The sequence below is a fragment of the Drosophila takahashii genome, chromosome 3R, assembly GCF_030179915.1.
Source record: "Drosophila takahashii strain IR98-3 E-12201 chromosome 3R, DtakHiC1v2, whole genome shotgun sequence".
Classification (NCBI taxonomy): Eukaryota; Metazoa; Arthropoda; class Insecta; order Diptera; family Drosophilidae; genus Drosophila; species Drosophila takahashii.
Genome location: NC_091681.1, coordinates 7,453,614 through 7,462,617, shown reverse-complemented (window position 1 = coordinate 7,462,617; position 9,004 = coordinate 7,453,614). Strand labels below are relative to the sequence as shown.

Sequence of the window (9,004 nt, the reverse complement as noted above, 5' to 3'; positions counted from 1 at the left end):
AAAAAATATTATAATATCAAGTAATGTCAAAATAAGTTTTCAGTAATCATTATTGCTGGGTATCAAGTCTCCAATGCAAACAAGTAAAAAATGAATAGCATTTTTTATTTTTTTTACGAGTGTCATAACGCCCTTTCAAAAAATGTCACAGTGTCCACGGCCGTTATGACATTTTTAAAAATGTCATATCGCCCTCAACTTCTAAAAAATTTAAAAATGCATTCTGTGTTAATGAGAATACCGATAAGAGATTGCTGTTTGTTATGTTGTAAAGCGCATTCAGAATCAATGAGATTACCGAGAAGAGCAGTACCGTTTATGAAGATACATCTAATGCTTTTTGATATTTTAGTCAATTAAACATTTCAGGAGTTATGTTCCGGTTCTGATTTAGAAGATGAAGATGTGGAAAATACTTTGCAGTTCAGCCAAATGGGTGACGTGCTAAAATGTCTTAATTGTACCTACCATGTAATTGTGCCTACCACACTCAAAAAAAAAACAGCCCGAAATCGCCATTAAATCAAGAAATTCGCCATGAATTTCAGTCGATGGCGATTTACCGTATTTTTTAGAAAGGAATTTTCTAAAATTTAGAAAAAAATTTCTGAAAAGCAGAAATACTTTTCTAAAATCAAGAAAAATTGCCATAAAAATTGCGAAAATTTCCTTAAATCCAGAAAGTACTTTTCTTGAAAATAGAATTTTTTTCTTAAAATAAGAAAGGACTTTTTTTATTTTCAGGAAATTTTCTTTATGTTAATAAAATGTTTACATATTTATTTTACTCTTTTATTTCCTAATCAAGAAAGAGAAGAGAAAATAAAAAGGATGAAAAGAAAATTATTAATATTTCCTAAACAAAAAAGGAAAACAAAACAAAAAAGATAAAAATAAGATAATAAATATTTCCTAAAGAAAAAAGAGAAAAGAAAACAAAAAAAGATAAAAATTACATTATAAATATTTCCTAAACAAAAAAAAAAAAGAAAAGAAAACAAAAAAGATAAAAATTATTAATATTAATATTAAGTAGGTATTTAATATATTACCTATTATTAAAATTTACTTACTGCCAAATTATCAACAATACCTGAAATTGAAATTATTCCTGCAATCGAAAATAAAAATTAATATTAGAGAAGGATAGTATTTGCGGCCTGCAATAGTATGGCCTTTGCTTACCATAAATTTTTTAGAGGGATCGCACTTTAACTTTCTTAAATGGGCTCAACACAAACTTATTACTTTGAATGCTCATCCAAAACTGAGCACAAGGGTTCAAAATGCAGCGCAACGCAAGCAACTCTCTCGCGAGAGACTGCATTTCCAAAACAACAACGCAATAAAAGTTACAGCTACGCACAAGAAAATTCTCGATCATACGCACAAACACACATAAACATATACATACATACGCCAAAAACTGCCCTGTAGTTCTCAAGGGGGCCGGTGGCACTTTCGGGGTAGAAAAGGGATCGACCACCCAGTGGTCCCTTAAGGGTCAATAGGTGGCGTGTGTATTTTTTACAAGAGCAAAAGAGTTATCGAAGAGTGAACACTTCTATGTGAACACTTCTATGTGAACACTTCTATATGAGTTAAAAAAATTATAAAATGAAATTTTTGACAAGTATATAATGATTTTAATAACGAATACAACTTTATTTTGTTTATATAAAAAACAAATTAAAAAAAAGTTAAAATAATAAAATAAAAACTTAATAATGAGGTAAAATAAAATAATAAATGATAGAATTTTATTTCTTTTTATATTATTTATATTTAATAATGAGCAATTTAGCTGCAGCAATATTTTTAACAATAGCGGTGGTTCAGAAGCAAAACGTTTTCTTTCCTTCCATAACAAACGGATTTTATTGGTGCTTAGATATATAAAATAAATATATAAGTACCTAATTTTATATACATAGAACTAAACAAAAATAATATTAGCGAATGTTTTTATTGCCATCGATTATACGATATCGGTAGTCGCAATATTAATCGTAACGGATTGCCATAACTACCCAACCCCGCTACCATCACTAACCCAACGTTTGCGCCAAATTTTGTAAACATTGTATTTAATTTGTCTTATTGTACATTTAAAGTGTTATATTTTGTTGTGATCTGAAGTGTCGTCAACAGGTGAGTAACACCATGAGTTGTGCAAGTGAAATACCTAATAATGTGTGATATTTAGCCATGAACAGCAACAGGCACATTCGTCGATTTGTTAAAGAGGAGAAGGAGAAATAGTGGTGCAAAGGACTCCTACGTAAGTCTTTTTTCTTTGATATAAATATTTTAGTGAAATTTTCTTTCTTTTTAGATTAAAGCCATGAGATCGTTGTTGCTGCCAGAAGGGGGCTTAAAAAAACTTGGGGAGGGTTCTCACGGATGAGTTTGTTGTGGGATTTAATGTTGGCCTTTGGTCTTTCTGGAAAAAAAAGCCGTAAACTCCTTTACACATTTCTATGGTGCACTTCACGGTATGTTATTTTTATAACTGTATTTTTTATAATACACTTAGTTTCTCGATTCAATTTCAATCTATTTACTTAGAATGCCATCTGTCTTTAATCCTATTTCTTTCTGTCTTTTTCTGCTTTTCACTTTTAAAACATGGTTTGATGTAAAGAGGCTTGTATAACAAAATCTAAAAATATATATTTAAACCCATGCAGAGGGAATTATAATTTAGTCCAGAAGTTTGTTACGCAGTAAAGGAGACCTTTTCAAACCTATAAAGTAAATCCATTTAACCATGTCCGTCTGTCTGTCGGTTCAAGTTTCAAAAGCGTGAAATAAGTCTACATTTAACTGTTGGTTATTCTTATTTTATATTTATGCTTTTCTAGTCACAATTTTATTCCTGAAAGCTGCAAGGGTATTAAAACTTTGGCTTGCCGAAGTTAGTTTCTGTTCTCATTTTATTTTAAAACACTAAAATCTTATTTTTTTTTTAGATATTGTTTCAGAATCTGGTAATGCAGAAATATTGATTCCCAAGGCAATTCAATTGCAAAAGAAACGATTTTTTAAAAATAAATCCAAATCAAATAATAACAACAATGAGGCACTCAACAAAAACGTGTCAGCAGAGGAATTTGTTCAATAAATATAAATTAAAAAAATAGAAAAATTGTCTACTTATAATACAATAAATTAATTTAACAAAAAGTATTTTTTCTTGGGAAGTTTCATAGCATTCAGCTTTTTTGGTATTGAAAACACCAACCCCATTTCATACCCCTTTTCGCCACAAAAGGGACCGATAGGTGGTCCCATTTAATACCCCTTTTCGCCACAAAAGGGACCGATAGGTGGTCCGATAGATGGTCCGATAGGTGGCCCCTTTTGTGGCGAAAAGGGGTATAATATGGGACCACCTATCGGTCCCTTTTGTGGCGAAAGGTAATGCAGAACTTCGCCATATGACCACCGCCTAGGACATGCCGTGGTAAAAGTGGATAGAAATTTACATTGCGGGTGGTATGAACGGGAGTTAGTCCCAAGCCCCCGGTGTATGGCGATTTCGCTAGTTCGGGACCAGTCCCGGCGAACTACAGGGCATGTCGTCGCAACGCGCCGCGGACTAACCCCTTGTCTTCTTCTTTTTCGTTTCGAAGAAAGAGTGAGAAGCATAAAAGAAATACAAAAAGTTTTTCTTAAATCTATGGTGATTTTCTAATTCTACTTTTCTGTTTTCAAGAAAAATTTTTTTTTTAATTCATAAAAATTCTTAAAATTTAGAAAAATTTGGGCTGAAGTACATTTTTTCTTAATTTAATGGCGAAATCGCCATTAATTTACGAAAACTTTTGGAGAGCAAACTAGAAAAAAAACACCATTGATTTAAGAAAAAAAAACATTTTTCTAAATTTTAGAAAGGTTTTTCATAAAATTCTGTTTTTATGGTCTTTTTTCCTAGATTCAAGAAAACAATTTCTAAAATTCAGAAAATTTTCTAAAATTAAGAAAAAATTTCATTTTATGGCGATTTTCTAAAATTTAGGAAAAAAATTTTTTTGAGTGCATGTAGGCACTTCAAAACATGCTTTGAGTGCTTCAAAAATCTGGAGCAGCGTTCAAAAAACTACTGCAGACAGATAGTTGAAAATCATTTACAAGTATTTCAATAAATTCAACAATGCATCAAGCAACAACAGCGCAACGTGTAAGAAGAGAACAGCAATACGAACACGGGAGAGCAGCAATAGTGCTTTCCCTTTCTTACACGTTGCGCTGTTGTTGCATGATGCAAAGTTGCTAAACTAAAATCGTTGTCTTTACTAGTAGGTCTTGCAAATACAAAAATGGTATTTTACCACTTCGTGAAGAATTGATGAAGCAATATGAGGATAATTTTTTTATTCGGAAACCGCGTGTATTCCGGCGTACAGAATTTTTTTAAATTCAAATTCTCTTAAAAAATACTTAATTTTAAAATTAAAAATTTTTTTAATTATTTTTCTGAAAGACATGAACATATCCCACAAAGTTGCATACCAAATATTGAAATAACTCAAACGAGTCTCAAGTGATGCATAACTGAAAAATCGGAGCTTAATTAGAAAATTATTTTTTTTAAATAAACGGTAAGAGTTAAAAAAAAAAAATAAAAACCGATCCTTATATTTCAATCCTCTATCGAAAAAAAAAGTTTCGATTGATTCTGAGATTTGACCCAAATTGGCCTGTCACGTTTCACGTGGAATGAGCCTTAGATAAAACATTAGAAATATCTTCTCTACTTGAAATATTTTCTAAATCAAAGCTCTCTTCTTCTTCTTCTTCTTGTACATCTAAAATAGTTTCGGTTTCCTCCGATGTTTCTAGAACGCAGTTTATGTTTTGTGGTTTCAGTTCAACAAAGTTCGGAAAAATTTGGTAGGAACTATTTTGCATGCATTTAAAATTTGCATTTGATTTTCGAATTAAGTGATCTTCTTTTAAATGAGTTATTAAAATTCTTGGTGACTCAAACGAGTGAAAGCATTTGCAATACTGAATGTATTAATGGGAATTCAAGAAAGGGCATAGCAGACTTACCTACACACAAAAAAATTTGCTTGGTAAAATTGACCAACAAAGATAGTTACGTAACTATTAAAATAGTTACGTGTATTTTGTTTTTGCTTTGGGTTTGTGTCTTTGGTAATTGTGTTTATTTTGTTGTTGTGAAATGACTATTTACTTAGTAGAATTGACAATTTTGCTGGTTGGGGCCTGTTTGACAATTATTACAGTTGATTTTACCAAGTTTTTTTTTTGTGTGTATGGAAAACGGCCCAGAGCGATTTTTAAAAATTTCGAATCAGCGATGGTAGATAATTATCTACCATTTATAATTATCTACCATATTTATACCCGTTACTCGTAGAGTAAAAGGGTATATTGTATTCGTGCAAAAGTATGTAACAGCTACCCTATAAAGTATATATATTCTTGATCAGGGTCACTAGCCGAGTCGATATAGCCATGTCCGTCTGTCCGCACCGAAAAAAAAATGATCATAGAAACTAAACTACATTAAAAGTAAACTATTGTGTCAAAAATTTCTCGATACTCTGAGTATTAAGCTAATGGACTTCGAAAGTATAAAAATTAAACTTTCGAAGTTGTCAAGTTTAAACTAACGAGCATACAGTTTATACTCACTCAGTGTACTGAAATTTAGGCTGCTAGTTTATTTTGTATACTATGTAGTATAATGCCAGTATAAATATTATACCCCGTATTAAAGACAAATAATTTAAAAAATGTTGTTTTGTACTTTTCATATATTATTAAAAATATTTTTTACATTTTTATAAATTACTGAAGGTAATTTTTAATTTAACAAATAAACATAAATACAATACATGTACAAAATATGTACGTATGTAGTCATATTTGGGCAAATGCAGCCGTTTTACCGCTTATGTCGCTCCAGAGTGGACGCCGTGAATACCAAAGCAAGGTCGAGGACGCTGATATTGAAGTAAAAATTGCGCTGGCCACGGTCAGAAAAAATGCAAGCCAATTGCAAGATCCTTAGTTTCCCGGCATCTGGAGCGCATTTCAAGGTGGCTTTCGGAAAAGGGAAAAATTTACCCATTAGTTATGCACTAAGTCACAATTTAAATATACTTACATTTCAAATAAGCCCAAAATAAGCAAATATCACTATGGACGGCAGTCCATGTAGTGACGAAGCGCACCAGGAGAGTGTGCGAAGGCGACTACTATATATACACGAAGAAATGAAAATCTACTGTGATGGTCCGATCATAATGAGTAATACACCTATCGAAAGGTATTGCGAAAACTAACAGGATTGCATACCAAGACTTTAAGAAAATCAAATGGCTTGGGAGAGAGAGCGGTAAAAGTGAAAAAGTGAAAATTTCGAAATTTGGAGCTGTTGGGGCCGGTGGGGATGGGCACGCTGCAATAGAAAATGCCTGTGAAGGGAAAAAGGCTGGAATAGTTAGCTAGGGCGGGCCGAATGAGAAAATATTAGAAAGTCTATTTAATGACGAGTGTTCGTCACAAATGTTGATATCAGAACTTTTGTATGTTGAAGGTGCGATCGTCACTAGTTTTTTACCTCGTTAAGAGGTGTTTTTATTGTAAGGAGCAGACTCAATAGTGTTAAGTTTACGTCCTGAGTTTAATTTCTATACCGAAGTTTCAATTTTCGTTCATGGTGTGAAGCCAGGATGCTCTGGTTTGGAACCTGGAAATTTCGAACAGAAAAAGTGTTACCGCTTTTTAATGTTATTCGACGCGTTAGTACTTTAATGGTTTGACATTAGTATATTTTGTAAACGACGCTGCGGTCTGTTTAAGGTTTGTTTGTGAAAATTACTTGTGAACAATTTTAATATTTGCTTATTTCGGGCTTATTTGAAATGTAAGTGACTTAGTGCATAACTAATGAGTAAATTCTTCCCTATTACGGAAACCACCTTGAAATCCGCTCCAGATGCCAGGAAACTAAGGATCTTGCAATTGGCTTGGTTTTTTTCTGACCGTGGCCAGCGCAATTTTTACTTCAATATCAGCGTCCTCGACCAAACTTCGGTATTCATCTAGATTCATCTCTCCACTCTGGAGATGATGAGCGACATAGCCCAGCGGGAAAGTGAGATGTTGTGAGATCCTGTTCTTTTTTGCAGCCGGCGGTGTGGGGATAGATAATTTCTGAGCGTTAGATAAGGGTGGTTTTCTGAGTAGCATCAACATCAGGCCACTTCCCAGCGGGAACATTCCTCTGGAAAATAACCTATTTTCAAGAGGTTTCTCCATACAAGCGGAAGGGACAAAACCTCATTCACCCCTTACATTTCTTCCGTCTCTGGTTTCAAAATACACGGGGGTGACACAAAAAGTAAGGGGGAAATGAGGTTTCTATGTGGTTTTCCTAGGGAATTTACATTTTTCCTACACCGTCGCCTGCTGAAAGAAACAGGATTTCCAACACTTTCTGCTAAAAGGAACAGGATTTTCAGCACACAAATAACCACCTTCTCACTTTCCCGGTGGGTTATCCCACCGGGAAAATTCCTCTGGAAAATAACATATTTTCATGAGGTTTCTCCATACAAGCGGAAGGGAGAAACCTCATTCACCCCTTACATTTCTTCCATCTCTGGTTTCAAAATACACGGGGGTGACACAAAAAGTAAGGGGGAAATGAGGTTTCTATCTGGATCTCTGGCAGAAGAATGCAGGCCAAAATCCACTGGTTTTTCGACTTCCCGCATTATAGATTTTCCACATGTACCCAGTTATGGTTTTCCTCTACTTGCAATGTCTGCTTTTCCGCACCCTCTCAGTTTTGGTTTTTCCAGACCCTCGCAGTTTTGGTTTTTCACTGCTTTGCAGTATCTGATTTTCTACAATAAAAATCATTTTTTTTTAATATTTGTTTGTGTATTTATTAATACTATTTACAATCGAAGCATTGGAATTAACAATTTTGGTAATAGTCTAGAAGAGCGGCCTGAGCACCAAAAACCGCGAAAAAATTACCCTCGATGGACCGCGATTTCTTAGGAATTTACGTGCAGAAGATTATTTGCGGAAATGCATTGTTCTCTTGTAATTGCATTTCAAAGTTGCGTGTTTTGCTATAAAAACAAAGTAGGATTTTCTAGGATTTTGAGGTGTTTTGTGTCATTTTGCTATAAAAAACATATGGGCTTTCCGTTTGTTGTCAAAATAATAAGCGTTCGAAAAAATTCGACAAAAATGTGAAATTGTTTTTATAGCAGGCCAGACCCCACAACCGCGAATTAATATCCTCGATGGACCGTGATTCCTTAAGAGCTTGGGCGACCATGGATGACCAACATATACATTTTTAAGATGTGTCTTAAGAAATCGCAATCCGAGGAGGATCAACCTTAGTCTTTATCAGTACCTCCTTATACTTGTAACTTATTTGTAATAGTAAATAAAATGCTATATAAAACTATGGTTAATGATTGGACAGTAAATATTTATTTATAAAAAATGCTGGTTAGTGGTACAGATTAAGCCTATTCTTTTTCATTGTCCGTATCGGTGGATTCCTGAAATTTAAGATAGTTAATTGTTAGTATTTAAAAAGAGATGGGAAATGCTAAAAAAGCGCCGGAGGCAAAAAAATTAAAAAAAAAAAATCCCATCTCTTTTTAAATACTAACATCGCGTTCAGGATTAAACAATTCGCCCATTGCTGAGAAAATTGCATGGAATCTTGAGGTGTGGTTTGGGTGCCTTTTCAAAAAAGTGAATCGCGCTAGGTACCCTTGGTAGTGCTCCGTTTTCCGGCCATAGTGGGGAATGTTCTCCTTTAGATCACGCCATAGTCTCTCTATTCGCTGTGTATTGGCTCCCGTTTCAGGGTCGACGAAGTTTACTGAGTGATTAACGGTCATGTGAGAGTAGTTCGCATCCTTTAAACCATTGTATGACTTCCAGCAGTCGGATATAATTCTGGTTCCATTGGCGATGTTGGCCTCTATAA

At 33.9% G+C, this 9,004-nt stretch overlaps 1 long non-coding RNA gene across 2 annotated transcripts; it reads left to right on the top strand.

The window, feature by feature from the left end:
* The first annotated feature begins 1,986 nt into the window (after window positions 1–1,986).
* Window positions 1,987–3,189, top strand: LOC138913408 (uncharacterized). 2 transcript variants are annotated; one of them, XR_011419141.1, is made up of 4 exons: window positions 1,987–2,151; window positions 2,207–2,281; window positions 2,336–2,495; window positions 2,973–3,189. It is a non-coding gene; the product is annotated as an uncharacterized lncRNA (long non-coding RNA). The 2 variants fall into 2 exon arrangements; XR_011419142.1 differs by lacking the exon at window positions 2,336–2,495 and having other exon boundaries at window positions 1,991–2,151.
* Window positions 3,190–9,004: the final 5,815 nt, after the last annotated feature.